Source organism: Gorilla gorilla, chromosome 2, assembly GCF_029281585.2.
Source record: "Gorilla gorilla gorilla isolate KB3781 chromosome 2, NHGRI_mGorGor1-v2.1_pri, whole genome shotgun sequence".
NCBI classification, from domain to species: Eukaryota; Metazoa; Chordata; class Mammalia; order Primates; family Hominidae; genus Gorilla; species Gorilla gorilla.
The window spans coordinates 20,893,340-20,916,707 of record NC_086017.1 but is presented as its reverse complement, the minus strand read 5'-3'; the positions used below and the strand labels follow the sequence as shown (position 1 = coordinate 20,916,707).

Sequence of the window (23,368 nt, the reverse complement as noted above, 5' to 3'; positions counted from 1 at the left end):
TTTCTTTCTTTTTTTTTTTTTTTTTTTTAAGCTGGAGGGTGGTCAGTTTTTAGGAAGGGATACCATTATGAAACTGGTGAGCTGTCATGTCAAAACTGCAAAGAGGAATAGGGAGTCTGGTCATGGCCTCACTGGCATGGTCACGACTGGCTAAAGGTAATAAAGGAATGAGTCGTCTGTTTCTTGTTTTCCAAATCTGCTTACTCCTTAGGAAGGAATTCTGGTTAAAAGTCAATAAGTAAGGGGCATACTGAGATGTGTGTGGCCTCCTGTCCCATCATGGCCAGGAACTTGGTTTTTAAGGTTTCTCCTGGGTCCCCGTGGCCAAGGGTGGGTCTGTTCAGTCCGTTGTGGGGCTTAGGATTTGATTTTTAGTTCTCAGCACCTACTATGCACGCTGAGCAAAAGTGGTTAACAGGACAGACTCTTCTCTGCCTGGGGAGTTTATAGCCTAGTCAGGAGTGAGATAGGAATAAATAACTACACCAAAAGTTTCTTAATCACAAGGCCATTAAGCGCTGAGAACGGGAAGTGCAGGGAGTGGCTAGAGTGTCCAACAGGGTGACCCAGCCTCCTCTAAGTGGTCAGGGAAGACCTCCCTGTGGAGGCTCATCTTGAGCTCCCCTGAGAGCAGAGCCTGGAGCAGAGACCTAGGTGCGGGAGTTTATTTGGGAGCGGACCCGGGGAGCAGCAGGGGAGGAGTGGGGAGGTGAGACCAGGCAGGAGGAAAGCCAGCATAAAGGTTGCAATCAGGGTCGTTCCTGTGGGCAGCTGGACTGGCTATGCCTGGGACCACCTGAGGAGGGGACAGAGGGCCTCCTGGTAGTGTCCATGCGAAGGGACAAGGGACATCACCAAGGGAGGCCCAGGCACCTCTCCCAGTGTCCTTCCAGTCAAAGGAACCTAAGGGCAGCTGTCCAGCCCATCCAGAGTTCAGGCCCAGATGAGTCAGCTGCAGCAGGTGACATTTTCCATGCAGCTTGGAGGGCCTTAGGGGAGTATTCCAGGCGAGGGACAGCTCCCAATTCACCTGCCTGTAAGAGGGACGGCTCATCTGCCACAGCCTGGCCTGGGCGATTCTGCTGGCCCCCCCATCTTGGAGTAGAATCGTTTCCTGGAATAGTACATCTTCCGGACCCCACTCCACGCTGCATGACTCAGTGTCAGCTGGAGCACTTTCTCCACCGAATGCCTCCTCCGAAGGTCTGACAAAGGCAGGCAGGGGTGTCAATGAGGAGGTGTGTAGAAGTGCTCCTTTCTCCTCCGCCGTGGTCTTCCTGCCTCCCAGACAAGCTTCAGAAGGCAGGAAATCTCCAGACCACCTATGGAAGACAGAAGGCTGCCTGGGCCTGGGGTTTGGGTCATGTGAGCCAGCTCTAGAAAGCCTTTTGGTGCCCACAGAAACCCAAAAAAAAGGAATGCATGGCATAACTCTAATGAAATTTAGGAAGCCTGAGGCATTCCCCACCCTTGTCTACTCTCCCTGAACTATCCTGTGCACCAGACTGACAGCTTCTGGCCAGGGGCCAAGTCCAGGGGCTGGAGGGAAGATGCCTGCAGAGAGGTGGTAAGCTGCATTTTGTTCCCTCCCAAATGACACAGACAGAGCAGTGGCCGGGAGTGAGGAGATCTGGTTCCAGGCCCAGTGACTCCTTGAGCCATTATTGCAAAAAGACCTAAGCCAATCTGAAATGCACAACTCCAGGCTCTCCTTGGTGGCCAGCGGTGTTAGCCAACAATTAGCAGTGAATGAGGACCTGCCGCTTCCCCCAGTCTTGCTACCAGGTTCACATGAAAGCAAGTTGTGGACAGAATTCTGCCCCCACAAAGACATTTAGTAGGCAACTGTTATGAGCAAGCAGGTCCCAGACAGTTCATGCAACATGTATTTATTAAACTCAGCAGATTCAAGGCAGACGTAAGAATATTCCAGAGTCACATTCTGTGACTGTTACAGGCCACATCTGGCAACCAGAATCACTTTTTTGAGATGGAGCCTCGCTCCGTTGCCCAGGCTGGAGTGCAGTGGCATAATCTTGGTTCATTGCAACCTCTACCTCTCAGGTTCAAGAGATTCTCCTGCTTCAGCCTCCTGAGTAGCTGGGATTACAGGTGCATGCTACCATGCCCCGCTAAGTTTTTTTTTTTTTTCAGACAGAGTCTCGCTCTGTCGCCCAGGCTGGAGTGCAGTGGCGTGATCTCGGCTCACTGCAAGCTCCGCCTCCTGGGTTCACGCCATTCGCCTGCCTCAGCCTCCCAAGTAGCTGGGACTACAGGCCGCTGCCACCACGCCCAGCTAATTTTTTGTATTTTTTAGTAGAGATGGAGTTTCGCTATGTTGGTTAGGCTGGTCTCAAACTCCTGACCTCAAGTGATCTGACTGCCTTGGCCTTCCAAAGTGTTGGGATTACAGGTGTGAGCCACTGTGCCCGGCCAGAATCACTCTTAACCAGTGGCTGGACCCAGGACCTACCAGGGAGCAGCCTGAAGTGCCATCCCTGGGGCTTGCTGGATTCTTACACCTAGTTTGTGCCAGGGGAGGAAGTGTCTCTAAAATATTTTAACCGAGCTGTGTATTCTGAATCCCACTAATTTTATCAACAAATGCCTGTTTCCAGCATCCATTAAGCTGGCTAACAAGCCACTGATTTCACCTCTGAAAACTTATTTATTTTTAACAGTCATTATGCTAATCAACCGAGCCACTGGTGTTGATCAGCACTAAAGACAAACGAAACCCTTGTCCTCGTGGCTTCTGGAGCCAGTGAAGATGACACTGCAGTGAAAATGGCAGCTGGCCGCAACTGGACTGTGAATTCTAGGAGAGGCAACTGACTACGCTGGAGTCATAGCAAAAAAATCAAGAACACATGTCTATATCACATCATCTTCTCTGAAGCATTCTCAGCTTCACGTTGGACATCGCAGTGGTGAGATTCTGACAGTCAACTCTGCCACTGGCCCTCATGTCCTCATCTCTAATGTGCCTACTACCCCATGCCCTTGGAACAGCCTCCTGCTCTGGGGCAGAATCTGGGGTGAGGTTGTTCTGGGCTCCCTATGGACGACACTGGGGATGACTCTGGTCATTTTCTAATGCCTCCCTTTGTTGAGAGATCTCAGGGTGATTATCCTCAGAAAAAATGTGCCTGTTCAGGTGCGGTGGCTCACGCCTGTAATCCCAGCACTTTGGGAGGCTGAGGCAGGAGGATCATGAGGTCAGGAGCTTGAGGCCAGCCTGGCCAACATGGGGAAACCCTGTCTCTACTAAAAATACAAAAGTTAGCCGGGCGTGGTGGTGTGTGCCTGTAATCCCAGCTACTCAGGAGGCTGAGGCAGGAGAATTGCTTGAACCCAGGAGGCGGAGGTTGCAGTGAGCCGAGATCGCACCACTGCACCGCAGTCTGGGCGATAGAGCAAGACTCTATCTTGGAAAAAAAAAAAAAGAAAGAAAAACATGGCTGTTTGCTGCCAGCAGAACCAGTTCTTACCTCTAAACACTCTTTTGTCCAACTGATCATTAATTTATTTGTTAACAAGTTATTTTGGGGAGGGATTTCCATGTCTGTGTTAGGGCTAATTTTCTATCACAGTGTTGGAGCTCAGTAAATATTGAATGAGTGCATGAAGGATGACAGGAAGGGAGAAAGGGACTGGGGGCTGTGTGCAAGGGAAGCAGCAGCATGGTGTGCCTGCAAGGCGGCTGTCCATCTTGCAGAGACACCAGCCCTGGCCTCCAAATGTTCCCTCAGCCTCTCCATCTTCATGCTTCTCCCAGGTTGGTGTTGAGCCCTTTGAGAGAGGCTGAATTAAGTGCTAGGCTCCCTTCACTGCCTAAATGCCCTGTGAGAGCTGTGCCAAGCAGCAGATTGCTAGAGCGTGAGGCTGTTTTCATTGTCTGACTCGCTTGGGAGCAGGTGGTTCATTTCTGAAAAGCTGAGGCTTAGTGAGTTTTCATGGATGGAGGGGACAGAGAAGGAAACAAGACAGACTGACAGACACAGAGAGCCACAGCCAGCTGATATGTGCTGAGCACTCAATCCATGCCAGGCATGCCGTTAGGCCCTAGGAATTCAGTGGTGTAACAGACAGACTCAGGCCCTGCCCTCAGAGAGCTTAAAGTCTAGAACAGGGGTTGGCAAAGTCCAGCCTGTGGGCTGAGTCTGGCCTGCTTGGAACACAGCTGTGCTCATTTGTTTGAGTGTTGTCTAGGGTTGATTTCACTCGTTTGTCTGAGTGTTGTCTAGGGTTGATTTCACTCATTTGAGTGTTGTCTAGGGTTGATTTCACTCATTTGTCTGAGTGTTGTCTAGCGTTGATTTCACTCATTTGTCTGAGTGTTGTCTAGGGTTGATTTCACTCATTTGTCTGAGTGCTGTCCAGGGTTGATTTAACTCATTTGTTTGAGTGTTGTCTAGGGTTGATTTCACTCTGTGGCAGAGATGAGTAGTTGCAACAGGGACTGTGTCACCTATAAAACCTAAAATACTTACAATCTGGCCCTTTCTAGAAAAAGTGTGCTGACCTGTGGTGTAGAAGCCAAGCAGATACAAGCAGCCAGAAGCAGAAAGAAGAGTGAAGTCAAAACGCACACAGAAAATGAGAGAGAGAGAAGAAGCCCCCCAAAATATGTGAGGTGGGAAGGCTGCAGTTCCCACAAATATTTCCATTTGTCATCCTTCACCATGACAAAACTCCACCATCAGTGGCTTATTCCTTAGGGATAAGCATTGCTTTCACAAATATTCCCCTGAGAAGACTTTTTCTTCCTCGATTTATACCCTGAGTATGGAGTAGCTGAAGAAATCATTCTGGAGGCAGACAGGGCTGCTGAAGATTTCCAAAAGCCAGGATGGAGGGAGAGGGAAGGGCTGGGCCTTATGGATGGGAGGTGTCTGGGTAGGGCAGAGCACCACAGCCTGCAAAAACAATTGTGTTGTTTGTCCAAGATGAGCCGGTGGTAGGGTGTGTCTCTGAGCTGCTCTGCGGTTTCTCAAGGGTGGGATTCTATTTGTGACCAAAGAAGTCACTCACCGCCTAAGGGCAGAGTTGTGATTCCTCTTCCATCCCTGACATTGGGCAGCGTTGGCTCTTGGGGGTGCATAGGTATGTGTGTGCATGCACTGGTGTGTGTATCAGGAGGGAGCCACATTTTGCAGTGAAGGGGGTTCAGTTTATATAATTTGGGGGACCCTCTTTAAGGAAAAGATTTCAAAATTATCAGTCCTAATTTAGGTATGCATATACATATTTAGAATTTAAAAAGAAATCATGTTACAAAATTTTAAAAAATTGACAAGGGTCAGAAACACCGCAAAATCTAGAAAAATGACATATGTGTTAATTAACTTCCTGATACCCTCTGAAATGCATTTCATGGTAGTTTTGCTATATACTTTTCATATGTTTATGATTTTTAATAATCTTTTCTAATAGAGAAAAGAATGATAAGTCAGGCTTTCCTCTGACACAGTCGACTGAAATTCGTTTTTTCACCAAGAGTTAGGATGCACAAGATGTAACTTCATATACATACTTGCTTCTTGCAGCACAGCCTTGGGTTTGGCTCCTATAGATTCAAGAATTCTGATAAATTCAATTTTGTATGTTTTCCATCACAAGAAGAAAAATGTATGGTATATTTATAATGCTATATGTTACCTTATTAGGGATATACTGCATTATCAAGCATATGCCCAAATGGAAAAAAAAATTTTTTGATTAGGTGTCAGTGAGAACTGAATCCAATTATAATACTGTCTGTGATGATCTGAATAATTTTCCATTTCCATTTCTGGCTCTGTCCATTCCCAACACTGTTTCTCTTCTTTGGCCCACACCTTTCTGGTGCTGGGCACCAGACCACACACTGAGATATTTTGGTACAGCCATAGGCCTCACTCCTTCATGTCATGATGCAGGGCAAGTTGGCATGGGGGCAATAGGGCTATTCTGGAGGTCATTGCTATGCCAGTGTCTTAGTCTATTTTTTGTTGTTTATCACACAATACCTGAAAGAAAAATCATTTATTTCTTACATTTATGGAGGCTGAGAAGTTCAAGGTTGAGGGCCTGTCTTTGGTGAGGGCCTTCTTGCTGCTGGGGACTCTCTGCAGAGTCCCAAAGTGGCTCAGGGCATTACATGGCAAAAGGGCTGAGTGTGCCAGTTCAAGTTTTTCTTCCTCTTCTTAGAAAACCACTGGTCCCACCCCCAGGATAACCCATCACAGAGCCCTCATGACCCAATCACCTCTTACAGGTTCTACTTTTTAATATTGCCACATTAGGGATTAAGTTTTACTACAAGTTTTGGAGGGGACAAATATTCAAACCATAGGAGCCAGAATAATAATAACCTATATATGGAAGAGGTGGTGAACCACATCCATATATGCTCTGATCTCAAACTAAATGTATCACCAAGTCAACTCTCCCCAAATGCCACCTGTCATGAGGGGAAGTGTGAGTAGAATGAGCTAGGAGTCTTAACCAGTTGTGGATAGAATGTGTTGCTTGTCCTAAATGTTCATCATTTGATGCATGGACAAACAAAATGTGGCATATCCAAACTATGGATTATTCTTTGGCTACAAAAAGGAATGAAGCACTGATACCTGCTACTACACATATGAATCTTGAAAACATATGTGAAATGAAAGGAGACAGACACAAAAGGCCACAAACTGTATGATTCCATTCATACGAAATGCCCAGAACCGGCAAATGTATTGAGTCAGAAAGTAAGACTAGTGGTTGCCAGGGAGGAAGGAAATGGGGAGTTACTGCTAATGGTTGATTTTTAGGAATGATTAAAGTGTTCTAGACTTAGATAATGGTGATGGTTGTACAACTTCGTGAATATACTAAAAATCACTGCATTGTACACGTTGAAAGGGTGAATCTTATAGTAAGTGAATTATATTTCAATCAAGCTATTATTTTAAAGATTTTTACTTTTGTGAGTTTTACAAAACCATGTGACCAGGTAAACACATAGCTAGGGCCTTCTCCCATGATAAATTAACCTTTGGGAATGCATCAGTTTGGAGATGTGTATCAGTTATCTATCAGTAGAGTAGATATTGTGTAACAACCAACCACAGAACTTTAGTGGCACAAAACCTCAGTGGCACACTACAATAAATATTTATTTGGCTCACAAATCAGCTAGGCTCTGCTGGGCTGTTCTTCTGGTTTTAGCTAGCTAGTCTCCCACTTTTTTTTTTTTTTTTTTTGAGACGGAGTCTCGCTCTGTCACCCAGGCTGGAGTGCAGTGGCACAATCTTGGCTCACTACAACCTCCACTTCCCGGGTTCAAGCGATTCTCCTGCCTCAGCCTCCTGCCTCTCCTCAGGCACATGCCACCATACCCAGCTAATTTTTGTATTTTTAGTAGAGAGGGGGTTTCACCATGTTGGCCAGAATGGTCTTGATCTCTTGACCTTGTGATCCGCCCACCTCGGGCTCCCAAAATGCTGGCATGAGCCAGCATTACAGGCATGAGCCACTGCGCCCAGCCTCATCTCCCACTTCTGGTGGTTGGCCATGGGCTGTCTGATCTAGAATGGCCTCACCTGGGGCAAATGAGGTGCCTTGCCTCTGCACCAGGTGTCTCCTCCTTTACATCCCAAGTATGTTCTCACAGTGATGGCAAGGACCAAGAAACAGAAGCAGAACCACACAAGCACTTTTTCAAGGTTCTGCTTGCATCATATTTGCTAATACTGCATTGGTTAGAGCAAGTTACACTGCCAAGCCTGGATTCAGTGGATGGGGAAATAGGTCTTCCCTCTCAGAAGAGAGGAATTGCAAAGTCATATGTCAAAAGAAGTGGGAATGTGGAGGGGTGATGACTCAGGACCAGGAAGACAATTAATTTTACATCTGCTTCCATGTATATACCAATGTGTGCCTGCGTATGTGTTTGCAGACATATGTGTCTATATTGGTGAATATGTGTGTTCAGGCATCCGTGTGTGCATGTGAGGCTGTTTGTGTGTACATTTCCTTTGGATGTGTCTACATGTCCAACATGCATGCATGCATGAACAATTTTGGAAGCTTTTCTGCTTGTGTATCTGTGCAGGTGTGAGCCTTGCCAGATAGGTGCCAAGTGTAGTGGGCCATGGATTGTGTCAAGTAGAGTGGGCCAACACATGTGCTCCCAAACCCTCACACCAGCAGGACTCTGGGGTCTCTGGGTCCTTGTCTGTCATTTACCCAAGACAGGCAACTATTAGAGAAGCAAGAGTGTCGACTTTGAAATCAGGAAGGCTGGATTCAAACACTAGCTCTGCCACTGACTGGCTTGGCAGGAGATTCCCACCCTAGTTTTCTGATCTGTAAAATGGGGATACCACTTCCTAGTTTTCTTGTGTGAAAGGGCTTTGTAACATGCACTGTGCCATGGCTTTGTTAGCTATGAAGACTCTGGGGGAGTGAATTTCCCTTCCCACTCTATGCCCCAAAGGCTTGACCCCTTTCCAGATGCTAAAACTGGAGGTGGCTCCGCATCTCTTAATGCGTTGCCATGGCAATCACTGCCTTCTGCTCTTCTGTCAGCAGTGCTGGACGGGGCTCTGGTGTCCTCTCACTGCTGGGCGCAGGGCGAGGTGGAGGAGGAGCAGGCTCACCCGAAGTCCGTTTCCTTCTGAAGCAGGTCAGGGAGGAAGGGAGGATGTGGGGGGCTGTTACCTGTCTTTGTTGTTGCTGCTCTGCTCCTCTTACCATTCCCCTCCAACAGCAGCTTAGGGAGGTCCTGGGGCAGCCATTCAGACATTAACACACCCCAAATCACCTGAGCAGCTTCAAAAAATGAAGACTTCTGTGCCCCACTCAGAAAGTCTGATTCAGTAGGCCTGAGGTGGGTAGCAGGCACCAGTGTTTTCACTGTACTCTCCAGGACATTCTGATGGGGGAAGTCCAGGAGCCACACTTGGAGAAACCGTGCACTAGGGGTACAGGGCCTGAGGCAACCCACTGACTTACGCTGCCAGTCCCCACAACATAACCAGTCTCTTCATTTATTCATTCACTCACTCATTCATTCACCTACTCACTTGTCATTGTATTCCGTTACATCAAACCACATTTAAATAATTGTTTAAATAATACATTCACATTTAAATAATCACTCTCTCATTTATTTACTCATTTATTAGAACAAACATTTATTACTGTCCTAAGCTCTGGGAGATGGAGAGATAATTACAGATACAGTCCCTGCCGCCCTACAGGAGGTTCCAGGGCAATGTTTTTCAAACTGTAGCAAAATGAATTTAATGGATGGACTAACATGTTTTTTAAAAAAGAAACAGAATAGACTATAATAGAAGATATTAGTGTGCATAGCAAGCAGCAGGGGAAAATGATGTTTGGGAAACCTTTGTATCCACTGTGCATGTGAGTGTGGGAAAAGGATCTCAACGTGCAATGTATCTCTGGGCAGAGCGCTGGAGGCAGCGGGCACAGAAGCAGATGCCAATACTGCATGCCGGGTGCTACAGTGAAGGTGTGCTGGGGGTGTTGGTGGAGCTCAGTCCCTCTGCCAGGCGACACCAACGGGGAGGTTCACACAGAAAGTGCATTTGAACTGGGGGCTTGAAAATGTGCAGGAGTTTTCCCACTAAAGACAGTGGAAAGGGACCACAGGCAGAAGGAAGAGCATGTGCAAAGGCACAGAGGTGGGAAAACAGAGAGGAGCTAGGTGACTGGTGGGTCTGGAGCATGGGCGGGGAGGCTGGAGGGTGAGAGGCTGGATCCTAAAGGGCCTTGGGTGCCAGGGAAAGCACTGGGTTGTTTTATGACACTGTGTAGAGCCACTAGAGAGAAAGTAGAGGCATGACATGGCCAGAGTGGCATTTTAAAAGGACTGAGAGGTGAAGCTGACTGCACTTCCGGGTCGGGTGGGGACTTGGAGAACTTTTCTGTCTAGCTAAAGGATTGTAAACACACCAATCAGCGCTCTGTGTCTAGCTAAACGTTTGTAAATGCACCAATCAGCACTCTGTAAAAACACACCAATCAGTGCTCTGTGCTTAGCTAAAGGTTTGTAAACGCACCAATCAGCACTCTGTAAAAATGCTCCAATCAATGCTCTGTGTCTAGCTAAAGGTTTGTAAATGCACCAATCAGCACTCTGTAAAAATGCACCAATCAGCACTGTGTCTAGCTAAAGATTTGTAAATGCACCAATCAGCACTCTGTAAAAATGCACCAATCAGCACTCTGTGTCTAGCTAAAGGTTTGTAAATGCACCAATCAGCACTCTGTAAAAACAGACCAATCAGCACTATGTAAAATGGACCAATCAGTGCTCTGTAAAATGAACCAATCAGCATGATGTGGGCGGGGCCAAATAAGGGAATAAAAGCTGACCATCCAAGCCAGCAGTGGCAACCCGCTCGGGTCCCCCTCGGTTGTGTGGAAGCTTTGTTCTTTTGCTCTTCACAATAAATCTTGCTGCTGCTCACTCTTTGGGTCTGCACTATCTTTATGAGCTGTAACACTCACTGTGAAGGTCTGCAGCTTCACTCTTCAAGTCAGCGAGACCACGAACCCACTGGGAAGAACAAACAACTCCCAACGCGCCACCTTTAAGAGCTATAACACTCACTGCGAAGGTCTGTGTCTTCACTCCTAAAGTCAAGCGAAACCAAGAACCCACTGGAAGGAAGAAACTCTGGACACATCTGAACATCTGAAGGAACAAACTCTGGACACACCATCTTTAAGAACTGTAACACTCACTGCGAGTGTCCGTGGCTCCATTCTTGAAGTCAGTGAGACCAAGAACCCACTGGAAGGAACCAATTCCAGACACAAGACCACAGCAGCAATGTGGGTGGAGAGGCCAGTGGAAGGCTCAGCTGCTTTGCAGCAAGGGATGGCAGTCATGGGAGTTGGGTAGTGGTTTGTGGTTGGGGTTGTGAGATATGGATACACTTGGGAAGTATTTTAAGAGGTAAAATAAACAGGAGCTAATGACTGGATATGGGGCGGGAGGATGTGGAAGCGTCCAACCTGGTGCCTGGGTCCCTAAGGTGGGAAGCTGAGTTGGAGGGGAAGCTGCTCACTGATATCAGGTCCCTCAATTGGTTACCAAAACACCAAGGGTTTGGTGTAGGTCCTGTTGTTTGCCACACAGAAAGCCAATGACTGAGATGAGTACTGCCAAGGAAGAAGTCTTTAACTGTGTGCTGCAGTCCAGGAGATGGGAGCTCAGCCTCAAATCCATCTCCCTGACCTACTAAAACTGGGGCTTTATATAGCGGGGAAGAAATGCAACTATGTGTAAGAAAACAAGAACTGGGGGGGGGGGCAGGGAAGCAATCATGAGAATGAGGGGTACTATCTGGTGTAGTGATCTGGTGAGTTTTAGTTCTTTGATACTTTTTTGAGAGGCCTGAAGTTCCTTTCCTGAGGAAGGAACTCACATAAAACAGATGTAAATTTCAAGCTTTAAGCCCAGAAGGATCAATTTCTATAGTTATCAAAAATAACAGTCTGTGGGGCAATTGGGCTGGTTTCAGTCTCCCCTTTCTACTTATCAATCCCTCAATCATGAGGAGTCTGGTCTGAGTATTTCTGGCTGTTTCATTCTGAAGATGGGTGTCCTAGGCAGTGGCCACCCAGAAATCAAAGGTTAATCTAATATAGAGTTTTCTTCTGACACTCAATCTTTCTCTCTCCAGTTCCCCACTTCCACCAAAGACAATCACAGCAGGACCAATCTACCTGCAAAATAAGCTTCAGTTCCATATACTTGGCCTGATAACCCACAAAGTGCAACAAGAATCATTGTCCATATAGACTCCCAAATTGGCTTTGCTGGAATCTCACAAGGCCATTTCAGTCAAAGCCTTGAGAAGATAACCAGTTACTCCAACTGTGTCCCATTACAAAAGAAAACATGTTATTAATTGTGTGCAAACAAACACCATGAATTAAGAATATTCACAAAGAGTTTCCATATTCTGGATAAATTAAGCAGAGAAATATCTCTCAAATTCTGTTTATAAAAGCATACTCTATTCAATACCCTTGAAGTATATATACTTTAAGACTATAAATACACTTAAAGGCTATAAATAAATAGCTCAAAAGAAAAAGATTCTCCAGACTCTGAAAAACAAAACAAAAAGAATCAGCAATATTTCAAACAACAAAAGCCATAAAAAGTTCTTTCTGTCCTGCATTAGTTCAGTCCATGCAATCACCTCCTGCTCTGCTTCGTATTGGGTTGGGAATCTTTATGAGCACGTCAGCCTTTCAATTAGTGCCCTGGAAATTTTCTCTCTAATCTAGTGGCACAATCTCCAAAGTTATCAGAAACCTGCATTCAAGAGTCTTTTTCATGAACTCCTCCAAAGAAGGAAGCTTTGGACTATAGCTGATTGTAAGTCACTTTTTTTCTTTTGAGAAGGATCACAGCAAAACATCAATTGTGGATGACAAAAGTCTTCAGACAGCCATAGTTAAAGACACAGTTGACAAGGAAACTTAATTATTTCTGTGGCATAAAACAACTTAATATAATAATAATTACTACTGACAACATATATTAAGACATATCAGAATTTTAGGACTCTCATACAATCCTGGAACACATACTAACAATACATCTATATAAATATAACCCAAGGGAAGTTAAACATCATCTCAGATTTGGCAATGCTTCTTGCATAATCCTAACATAACAAATCAGCCTAATATGTCTCTCTCAGACTTCAGGGAACCTAATATCCAAGAAAGTTAGTTTAAGGTCAAGAGACTGAATTTAGAACTTGAAAGTTTGCTCTTAGAAGTCTGCCGAATATCCAGAAGAATGGTGTGAACCCGGGAGGTGGAGCTTGCAGTGAGCTGAGATGGCGCCACTGCACTTCAGCCTGGGTGAAAGAGCGAGACTCCATCTCAAAAGAAAGAAAAAAGTTTGCCAAATAGTGAAGTTTTAGGCACAAAATAATATCACAAGTCACTGTAAAAATAGTCATTCATTTAGCGGAGGTGATAAAATAAAGACGCTTACTTTTTGATAGATTTAGTTTCCCAAACAGTAAGACCTAATAAAGACAGCATGAGGCCAACTAAATCTCTCTCTCCACTCCATTATCTCCCTGCAGTGTACTCAGAAGGTCAACATCATCTTTTATCTCTCAGTATTACACAAACATTTTATTCAAAAGAGAAAACGATATTTTACCTTTGTATGGTATATTACTAATGTCAAAGCTAATTTTAATAAAACCTTATAAAAATCTAATTGCAATCAGTTTGACCATAAGGTAAGGTTTCCATAAACTTTTAATAATTGTTTCCAATTTTCTATTAAAGAACAGATAAATGTTCCAAGAAAACCCTGTTATTCCGACACATGGGCCCAGATGCTGGCCTTGCATCAGGGAGCTTTTGATATTAATGTTTAATTTATAGAAAAACTCTGAATTAATCTTATGCCTCAAAATCAGCCCTTATAACTTCACACGCCTACCACTTCTGCAATAGTCTCTGGGCCTAGAGGGATTGAATTGTTTTAATTTCTGGCCTGTGTCTCACAAAAACAGTTCATTTGTATTGTTACCTTCTTCCAAGTCTGAGGATGAGGCTTCCACTTGTGTCAATGCTCAGAATTTAGCAGGGGCTGGTGCCTTCTTCAGACCCAAGAGTCAAAGCCCTGTAACTTAACAGCACAAGCATTCATTAATACAATGTTTATATTACAGAAAGTTCTATCATTCTAATGAGAAGTGACAGCATGCTGGCATCCCTTGCTTGCTCTCGGTGCCTCCTGAGCCTCAGCACCCACTCTGGCCATGCTTGAGGAGCCCTTCAGCCCGCCGCTGCACTGTGGGAGCCCCTCTCTGGGCTGGCTGAGGCTGGAGCCGGCTCCTTCTCCTTGCGGGGAGGTGTGGAGGGAGAGGCGTGGGCAGGAACTGGGGCTGCGCGTGGCGCTTGCGGGCCACCACTAGTTCCGGGTGGGCACGAGCTTGGCAGGCCCCGCACTCAGAGCAGCCAGCTGGCGCCACCGGCCCTAGGGAGTGAAGGGATTAGCACCCAGGCCAGCAGCCGTGGAGGGTGCACCAGGTCCCCCAGCACTGCCGGCCTGCCTGCACCGTGCTCAAATTCTCGCCAGGCCTCAGCTGCCTCCCGGCGGGGCAGGGCTCAGGACCTGCAGCCTGCCATGCCCAAGCCTGCCCCCCTCCCCACTGTGGGCTCCTGTGCAGCCTGAGCCTCCCCGACAGGTGCTGCCCCCTGCTCTGTGGCATCTGGTTCCATCGACTGCCCAAGGACTAAGGAGTGTGGGCGCGTGGTGCGAGACTGGTGGGCAGCTCCACCCACAGCCTTTGTGCGGGATCCACTAGGCAAAGCCAGCTGGGCTCCTTGAGTCAGGTGGGGACTTGGAGAACTTTTATGTCTAGCTGGAGGATTGTAAATGCACCAATCAGCACTCTGTGTCTAGCTTAGGGTTTGTGGATGCACCAATCAACAGTCTGTATCTAGGTAATCTGGTGGGGACTTGGAGAACTTTTATGTCTAGCTAGAGGATTGTAAATGCACCAATCAGCACTCTGTGTCTAGCTAAAGGTTTGTAAATGCACCAGTCAGTGCTCTGTGTCTAGCTAATCTGGTGGGGACTTGGAGAATTTTTATGTCTAGCTGGAGGATTGTAAATGCACCAATCAGCACTCTGTGTCTAGCTCCAGGTTTGTAAACGCACCAATCAGCACTCCGTGTCTAGCTAAAGGTTTGTAAACGCACTAATCAATGCACCAATCAGCACTCTGTATCTAGCTCAAGATTTGTAAATGCACCAATCAGCACCCTGTCAAAATGGACCAATCAGCTCTCTGTAAAATGGACCAATCAGCAGGATGTATTCAATGTGTATTCAGTATACACAGGAAGGTCCATCAGTGATAAATGGCCTGGGATCAGAGATCACTAGAAAGTCTCAGAATTTTTTATTAGTACTTAATCCAAATGAATGTTCTTTAATTTTAATAATGATCAACACAACTCAATTAGTTTGAGAGAAATCCTAACCAATATAATTTCCCTAAGGACAAAGCCAGTCTTTCTCGAACATTAAAACTGTACCCATATCACAGTTTTTCCTCATTAAAGGAAAAGATCTGAAACCAACTCAAATCATTGATTTAATTGAATTACCTTGGAAAAAACATCACCTAAACATTTCTACTACTTTGAAACATACCTACTTTATTACATTTAAACATACCTACTTTTCCAAATAACGAAACATGTAATGTACTATTTCTGCTCAGAACTTGTAAAAACAAGTCTTTTATTTTTGCCAGGATCCTTAAAGCGCTCATAGATTTCAACATCATCAGAGCTAAGCAAAACGAACCAAATTCCAAATGGCTGGTGTGCTCCATCAATTCCTGTGGGCCCAAAAAAGGTAGCCTAGGCATTCCAGATAAATAGAATAAATGATAACTTGTTAGAAATTCATATGAAACAAAATAACTATTCACAGAACCAAATAAAAGCCTTCCACTAGATGCTAAAAAAAATCTATAGTATATATGCATGCACAAACAAAATCCAAAGAAGAATGAACAAAAAATAAAAGAGGCAAAAACAGGCCAGGTGCCATGACTCACGCCTGTAATCCCAGCACTTTGGGAGGCGGAGGTGGATGTCCTGACTTGAGGTCAGGAATTCAAGACCAGCCTGGCCAACATGGTGAAACCCCATCTCTACTAAAAATACAAAAATTAGCCGGGTGTGGTGGCACGTGCCTGTAATCTCAGCTCGGGAGGCTGAGGCAGGAGAATCGCTTGAACCTGGGAGGCGGAGGTTACAGTGAACTGAGATTGCACCACTGCACTTCCAGCCTGGGGGACAGAGTAAGACTCCTAAAAAACAAAAAAAGAAGAAGGAAAAACAAATAAACAAGAAACCTACCTCCAAACCTCCAACCTTTCCCCTACTTGGTCTACCCCAGAGGCTACAGTGTTACCTAGAGCCCCAAAACCCCACATAATGAATATTTTATTCCTGATACACAATTCAGTATCCTTAAGTCCACCAATATTACTATACATCCTGTGCAATCCAGAAATTCACCCTAGACACACGACTAGTAATTATTATTAAGTATTCTAGTGCAAAAGAATTGTCATACTGCCTATGCATTTCTTTACAATATTTCTTATTTTACCTTCATCAATGAAATGAGATAGTTCCCTTGACGCCTTTGTGGGATTCATGAAGGGGTGGCTTGCTTACCCAGCCCACAGCTCTCAACCCCTCATGGGAGGGGGAGCACACAGGTGAGTGGGTGCAGAGGTAAGGAGGAGTGCTTCTGGGCAAATGGCAGGAGCAGAACTCTGTGCAGGCCTGCAGCAGCGTCTAGGGGTTGCCCATGACCCCCAGAGCCCCGTGTGTTACAGTGCACACTTTTAGTTTTGCCATTCATGGACAGCTTAAGTGTTAGACAGCTCAGTGGAGGGTCAGTTTGACAACGTCTTGCACACGCACCAGGGTCCTTGTCCAGCATCCAGGAGGAATCAGGTTGCACGAATGAATTGAAAATGGTAAATGCTGAGGATTTTATTGCTGATGAAAGTGGCTCTCAGTGGGATGGGAAGCTGGAAAGGGGATGGAATGGGAAGGTGGTCTTCCCCTGGAGTTTGGCCAGGGACTCTGAGGCACCACTCTCAAGCCATCCCTCTGAAGTCAAGCTGCTTCTCATTGATGTCACGCTGCTTCTTCTCTTCTCTCCTCTGCTGCACCACTCTGCCAGTGGAGACTGGGGTTTTTATGGGTATAGGATGTGGGGAGAAGTGGGCCACAGTGGTTTTGGAAAAGGCAACATTTGGGTGGGAAAACAAGAATGGATGTTCTTACTTTGTGCCTGGGTCCAGGCTTGAGGGTGAAGCCCTTGCCAGGGACCCTGCCTTTTTTTTACCTAATATTTCCCTGCCTTCTGCCCCTATCATCAATACTAAGAGCTTTAACTATGAAAATGTTAATTAGCCAAATTTCTCCAATTCTCTATCAGGTTTTAAAGAATATTTTATTATCTAAACTTAGCGCTGTTTTATTTATAAGCCAATTTGGTAGATACAACATGTGACTTACATACACATAAACACATCTAGACATGAATACACACACACAATGATTCAACAGCTTTTATAATACCTTGGAACTCTAGCCATGAGATAGCAATACAAACTCACCAGTTTTACATGGTTATACTTTTTTTTGCCCCAGTAGGTAATCCAGTGAAGGCTGTGAACCAAGTTTTGGGTAAAGCAGTTTCCATGGCAGTTTGCTTTTCAAAGGCCAAACCTCCCCAGACTCCAAAGAACACTGGGGTCAAACAGCACCAAGGGAGAGCATCACATACTAACCAAGACCAACCCTACTTAGAACAGCAGCACAAAAGCCTGGATACATGGACTCCATCTCACTCTCCCATTCAACAGCAAACTCCACATTTCAAACAATATTGGAGCCGAAACTATTTCAAAAGAATATCAAGTTTACTGAAGTCTACTTTCCCATAACACACACACACACACACACACAATCACCAGAACACAATCCAACTACTACAGCAACAAACAAGCCCCAAAAGTGTCCACACCAAAACAGTCAGGGTGCTTCCCTTTCCCAGTTGGGCTCCTTCAAACTGCAAATAGAAATTCTTTTAAAAATTTCCCGGCCAGGCACAGTGGCTCATGCTTGTAATCCCAGCATTTTGGGAGGCCGAAGGGGGCAGATCATGCGGTCAGGAGTTCCAGACCAGCCTGGCCAATATGGTAAAACCCCGTCTCTGCTAAAAATACAAAAATTAGCCAGGCATGGTGGCACATGCCTGTATTCCCAGCTACTCAGGAGGCTGAGGCAGGAAAATCGCTTGAACCAGGGAGGCAGAGGTTGCAGTGAGCTAAGATCACGCCACTGCATTCTAGGGTGACAGAGTGAGATGCTGTCTCAAAAAAAATTAAAAAAAAAAATTTCCAAACTGAGAGGAGCAGATCCTGCTCTCTGGGCCCACAAATGACACTCACCTACGTAGATGCAGATGTCAAATTTGAAAAACAGTTCTTCCAAGGCAATCAGGAACATGATTGGGACTGGCTGTGGCAAAGCTGGAGAGAGACTGAAACTCACCTCCAGCCAAAATTGGGGTGGGCAGCTGCTTAGGAGGGGTTGTGAGACTCCCAGCCCGTTGCAGCCAAGCCATGAGCTCACCACACAGAAAGCCAACCACTGAGATGGTTGAATACTGCCAAGGAAGAAGGCTTTAGTTGGGTGCTGCAGCCCAGGAGATGGGAGCTCAGCCTCAAATCCATCCGCCTGACTAAAACTGGGGCTTTATATAGCAGGGAGGAAATGTAACAATGTGTAAGAAAATAGAACTAGGGAAGGCCAAATAAGCCATCATGACAAATGAGGGGTCTGCTATCTGGTGCAGTGATCTGGTGAGTTTCAGTTCTTGGATGCTTTTTTGAGAGGCCTGAAGGTCCTTTCCTGAAGAAGGAATTCAGATAAAACAAATACAAGTTTCAAGCTTTAAGCCCAGAAGGGTCAATTTCTAAGTTTATCAAAAAGAACAGTCTATGGGACTATTGGGCCAGTTTCAGATTCAGTTCTTCCTCAGGGTCCTCATCTGATTTCAGCTCAGTCCCTCTCCGTGGGAAGCAGAGGTAGTTCCCCAGCTCTCCAAATAAGGGGGAGAAGGTTTTATGACTATATATATATATAATTTTTTTAAACTAGCTGGGCACGATGGCACACACCTGTAGTCTCAGCCACTGGGGAGACTGAGGTGGGAGGATCCCCTGAGCCCAGGAATTTGAGGCAGATATTGAGAGGTGAAGCCAGCTGGACTTGCTGGGTCCAGTGGGGACTTGGAGAACTTTTTTGTCTTACAAGAGGATTGTAAAATGCGCCAATCAGCACTCTGTAAAAATGCACCAATCAGCACTCTGTAGCTAGCAAGAGGATTGTAAAATGCACCAATCATCACTCTGTAAAACACACCAATTGGCGCTCTGTAAAATGCACCAATGAGCACTCTGTAAAACACACCAATCAGCAGGATCCTAAAAGTAGCCAGTCGCAGGGAGGATTGAAAAAAGGGCACTCTGATAGGACAAAAATGGAACACGGAAGGGGACAAATGAGGGAGTAAAAGCTGACCACCCCAGCCAGCAGTGGCAACCTGCTGGGGTCCTTTTCCAGGCTGTGGAAGCTTTGTTCTTTTGCTCTTCATAATAAACCTTGCTACCGCTCACTCTTTGGGTCTCTGCCATCTTTAAGGGCTGTAACACTCACTGTGAAGGTCTGCAGCTTCAACCAACTTCAGACACAATATGAGCTATGATTACAACACTGCACTCCAGCCTGGGTGATAAAGTGAGACCTCTCTAAGAAAAAAATAAATTAGCCGGGTGTGGTGGCTCATGCCTGTAATCCCAGCACTTTGGGAGGCCGAGACGGGTGGATCACGAGGTTAGGAGATCAAGACCATCCTGGCTAACACAGTGAAATGCCATCTCTACTACAGAAATACAAAAAATTAGCCAGGTGTGGTGGCAGCCACCTGTAGTCCCAGCAACTCAGGAGGCTGAGGCAGGAGAATGGTGTGAAGACGTGGAGTTTGCAGTGAGCAGAGGTCATGCCACTGCACTCCAGCCTGGGTGACAGACCGAGACTCTAGCTCAAAAAAATAAAATAAAATAAAAAAGTAAAATTGAGCCGGGAATGGAGGCTTATCATGGAAATCATAGCACTAGCAGGGTGCTGTCCGTCACTAATCCGATGTCCCCTCTCCCTTGACATGTGGCATGGCTTGCCTCAAACTCTGGCCCATGAAATATGAGAGGCAGTGACGAATGTCACTTCCATTCAGAAGCATTTACTTGCTGCTGCTCCACTTTTCACCACTCTCATCCCCTAGCTGGGACGCTGATGCCGTCTAAGAAAATAACAGCCTAATAAAATCATTTGGGTCTCTAAGTGAAGGGCCCCGCCCACCCGGGCCAATCTCTCTTGATAGACAATGTGAGCAACAAATAAACTTGTGTTGCTTAAACCACTAAGGTGTGGGGTTATTATGCCACTGGCTTCCCGTCCCCTTCAGAGTCCAAGTCCAATTCCTCCCACCATGACCTCCACAGCTCTGCACCACCCACCCGTGCTGTGACCTCCCTCCCTCCACACTCATCTGGCTCAGAGTGCTCCAGGCCCATTGACCCCCTTGGCTCCCTTCTGCCTGGGTGCCTTTCCCTGTGCATCCGTGCATCCCTTCACCTCCCTTGCTCCGGGGTCGCTCTTCAGCCGGTCTTCCTTGACGCCTGACCGTCTACACATCTAACCCGTGACCACACACTTCCCCTCTGCCTTCTCCATCTCATTATTTGCTCCACGTCCCATTCCCTAGCATAATGCACACTTGGTTCCTCTAGGTTATTGTCTGTCTCCCCCCAAGAACAGAGCCTCCTTGAGGGGAGGGCAGCGGGGTTTGTAAGCTTTATCTCCTGCTGAGTCCCCACGGCCTGGCACCCAGGAAGTTCTCAAGCAAGCACTGCTGAAGGTGCGCCCAGAATTGGTGGGTTCTTGGTCTCACTGACTTCAAGAATGAAGTCTGGGACCCTCACAGTGAGTGTTACAGTTCCTAAAGACGGCGTGTCCAGAGTTTGCTCCTTCTGATGTTTGGATGTGTTCAGAGTTTCTTCCTTCTGGTGGGTTCGTGGTCTCATCGGCTTCACGAGTGAAGCTGCAGACCTTTACAGTAAATGTTACAGCTCATAAAGGTAGTGTGGACCCAAACAATGAACAGCAGCAAGATTTACTGCAAACAGCAAAAGAACGCATCCCCCACAGACTGGAAGGGGACCCCAGCAGGTCGCCAGTGCTGGCTCCCGCAGCCTGCTTTTATTCTCTTATCTGACCCCCCCACCCACATCCTGCTGATTGGTCCATTTTACAGAGAGCCGATTGGTCTGTTTTACAGAGAGCTGATTGGTCCGTTTTGACAGGGTGCTGATTGGTGCGTTTACAATCCCTGAGCTAGACACAAAAGTTCTCCAAGTCCCCACTAGATTAGCTAGATACAGAGTGCCTATTGGTGTATTCACAATCCGTTAGCTAGACATAAAGGTTCTCCAAGTCCCCACCAGATCAGCTAGACACAGAGCGCTGATTGGTGCATTTACAAACCTTGAGCTAGACACGGTGCTGATTGGTGTATTTACAATACCTTAGCTAGACATAAAGGTTCTCCAAGTCCCCACTAGATTTAAGAGCCCAGCTGGCTTCATCCAGTAGATCCGGCATCGGGGCTGCAGGTGGAGCTTCCTGCCAGTCCCGCGCCTTGCACCCGCACTCCTCAGCCCTTGGGCGGTGGATGGGACCGGGTGCCGTGGAGCAGGGAGCGGCGCTAGTCAGAGAGACTCCGGCTGCGCAGAAGCCGACGGCGTTGGGGGAGGCTCAGGCATGGTGGGCTGCAGGTCCCGAGCCCTGCCCCGTGGGGAGGCACCTAAGGCCCAGCGAGAAATCGACCACAGCGCCGGTGGGCGGGCACTGCTGGGGGACCCGGCGCACCCTCCGCAGCTGCTGGCCCGGGTGCTAAGCCCCTCACTGCCCGGGGCCGGCAAGGCCGGCCGGCCGCTCTGAGTGTGGGGCCCGCGGAGCCCACGCCCACCTGGAACTCTCGCTGGCCCACAAGCGCCGCGCGCAGCCCCGGTTCCCGCCCGCGCCTCTCTCTCCACACCTCCTTGCAAGCTGAGGGAGCCGGCTCCGGCCTTGGCCAGCCCAGAAAGGGGCTCTCACAGTGCAGCGGCGGGCTGAAGGGCTCCTCAAGCGCAGCCAGAGTGGGCAACGAGGCCGAGGAGGCTCCGAGAGCAAGCAAGGGCTGCCAGCACGCTGTCACCTCTCAAAGGGATGAAGGCTCATGCCGTTTTCCCGCAGCCTGGAGGAAGGGGTGGACAACCCGGTTGCATTCAGAGGGGGAAACTCACAGTGGGCGGAAGTCCCATAACTGGAAGTGACCCGCAGGGCTGAGCCTCTAAAGCTGGCCTGCCCGACTGACAGCAGCACATCTCTGCCCGAAGCCTCCGGCCGAGCCTTGCTTCAGGTACCTACTGCCCGCGCCCCGCTCTCCAGCCTGGCACAGACTCAACTGGCAGGCTGGTTCTGCTGGGGCGCCCGACTCGGGCCGCGGCGCCACCTGCTGGACACACGATCCATCTGCGCCTCCAGAAGCCGGCGGCCTGTGGGAGAGGAAGACCCCGCTCATACCCTGGGACTCAGCTTTGAGGCCCTCAGAGGGTTGAAGTGCGTGCCTCAGGGTGTGAGCCAAGAGACAACACCGTTCCCTGGTGTGGTCACGGCGTGGTTAGGAGCTCCAGGGCTGGGCTCTGACAGACCTGGCTTCAGTTCCTGCCTGGACCACTTCCTAGCTGTGTGACCCTGGGTGAGCACTCGAGCCTCCCATGCCTCATCTGTGAAACTGAAATGACACCCATCAGAAGGAGCTCTCCCACCTTCGTCCAAGCCATTCTCCATCCTTTCGCTTTGCCTTTTTTTTCTTTTATAGCACGTACCACCGTCTGACATTTTAATATCCCTTGTTTACTATCTCGCCCACAAAATGTCAGCTGTAGCGTGGCAGCAACTTAGCTCACTGCTGTATCCCAAAAGCCGCAAGCAGGGCCTGCCAGGGTTGGGGCTTCATAAAAACACTTCTCAGTTGAAACACACTTTGCACAATGACTGGCACGTACTAAGTATTCCATAAATGGTATTATTATCTTCATTATGCATTCATCAATTCACTTATGCATTTATTCATTTCTTCTTAGCTGATTCACTCACATATAGTTATTTTAAAAATGGAGGTAAAAGATATGTAACATACGATTTACCATTTAACCATTTGTAGGTGCGCAGCTTGCTGGTACTGAGTCCACTCACATTGCTGTGCAGAGTCACCACCATCCATCTCCAGAACTCTTCCCGTCTTTCCCAGCTGAAACTGCACCCGTGAAACCCTCACTCCTTGTTCCCCCCACCCAGCCCCTGGAAACCAGCATTCTACTTTCTGTCTCTATGAATTAGACTGCTCTAGGGATCTCATGTAAGTAGAATCATAGAGTATTTGTCCTTTTATCACAAGTATTTTGGAGCCCCTACTACATACAGTAAGGAGTAGTTCTTGTAGGACCAAGGTGAGGATTAACTGAGATCAATGCAGGTAAAGCACCTAGCACAGGGCAAGTCACAGATGGAGAGCCCAGATTAAATTAGGGCCCCGTCCCCTGCACCTTCCTCCCTGAGCTGTGAGGTGAGGTCGTGCTCTTGCCCTGGCAGGGAATTCTCACCC

General features: G+C 47.3%; 1 long non-coding RNA gene across 2 annotated transcripts; it reads right to left on the bottom strand.

Moving 5' to 3' along the window:
- On the bottom strand, window positions 1-22,153 carry LOC109026172 (uncharacterized). 2 transcript variants are annotated; one of them, XR_002005131.3, is made up of 3 exons: window positions 22,005-22,153; window positions 13,580-13,678; window positions 1-1,322 (listed from the first exon to the last, which is right to left on the bottom strand). It is a non-coding gene; the product is annotated as an uncharacterized lncRNA (long non-coding RNA). The 2 variants fall into 2 exon arrangements; XR_008678164.2 differs by lacking the exon at window positions 1-1,322 and adding an exon at window positions 9,129-12,911.
- Window positions 22,154-23,368: the final 1,215 nt, after the last annotated feature.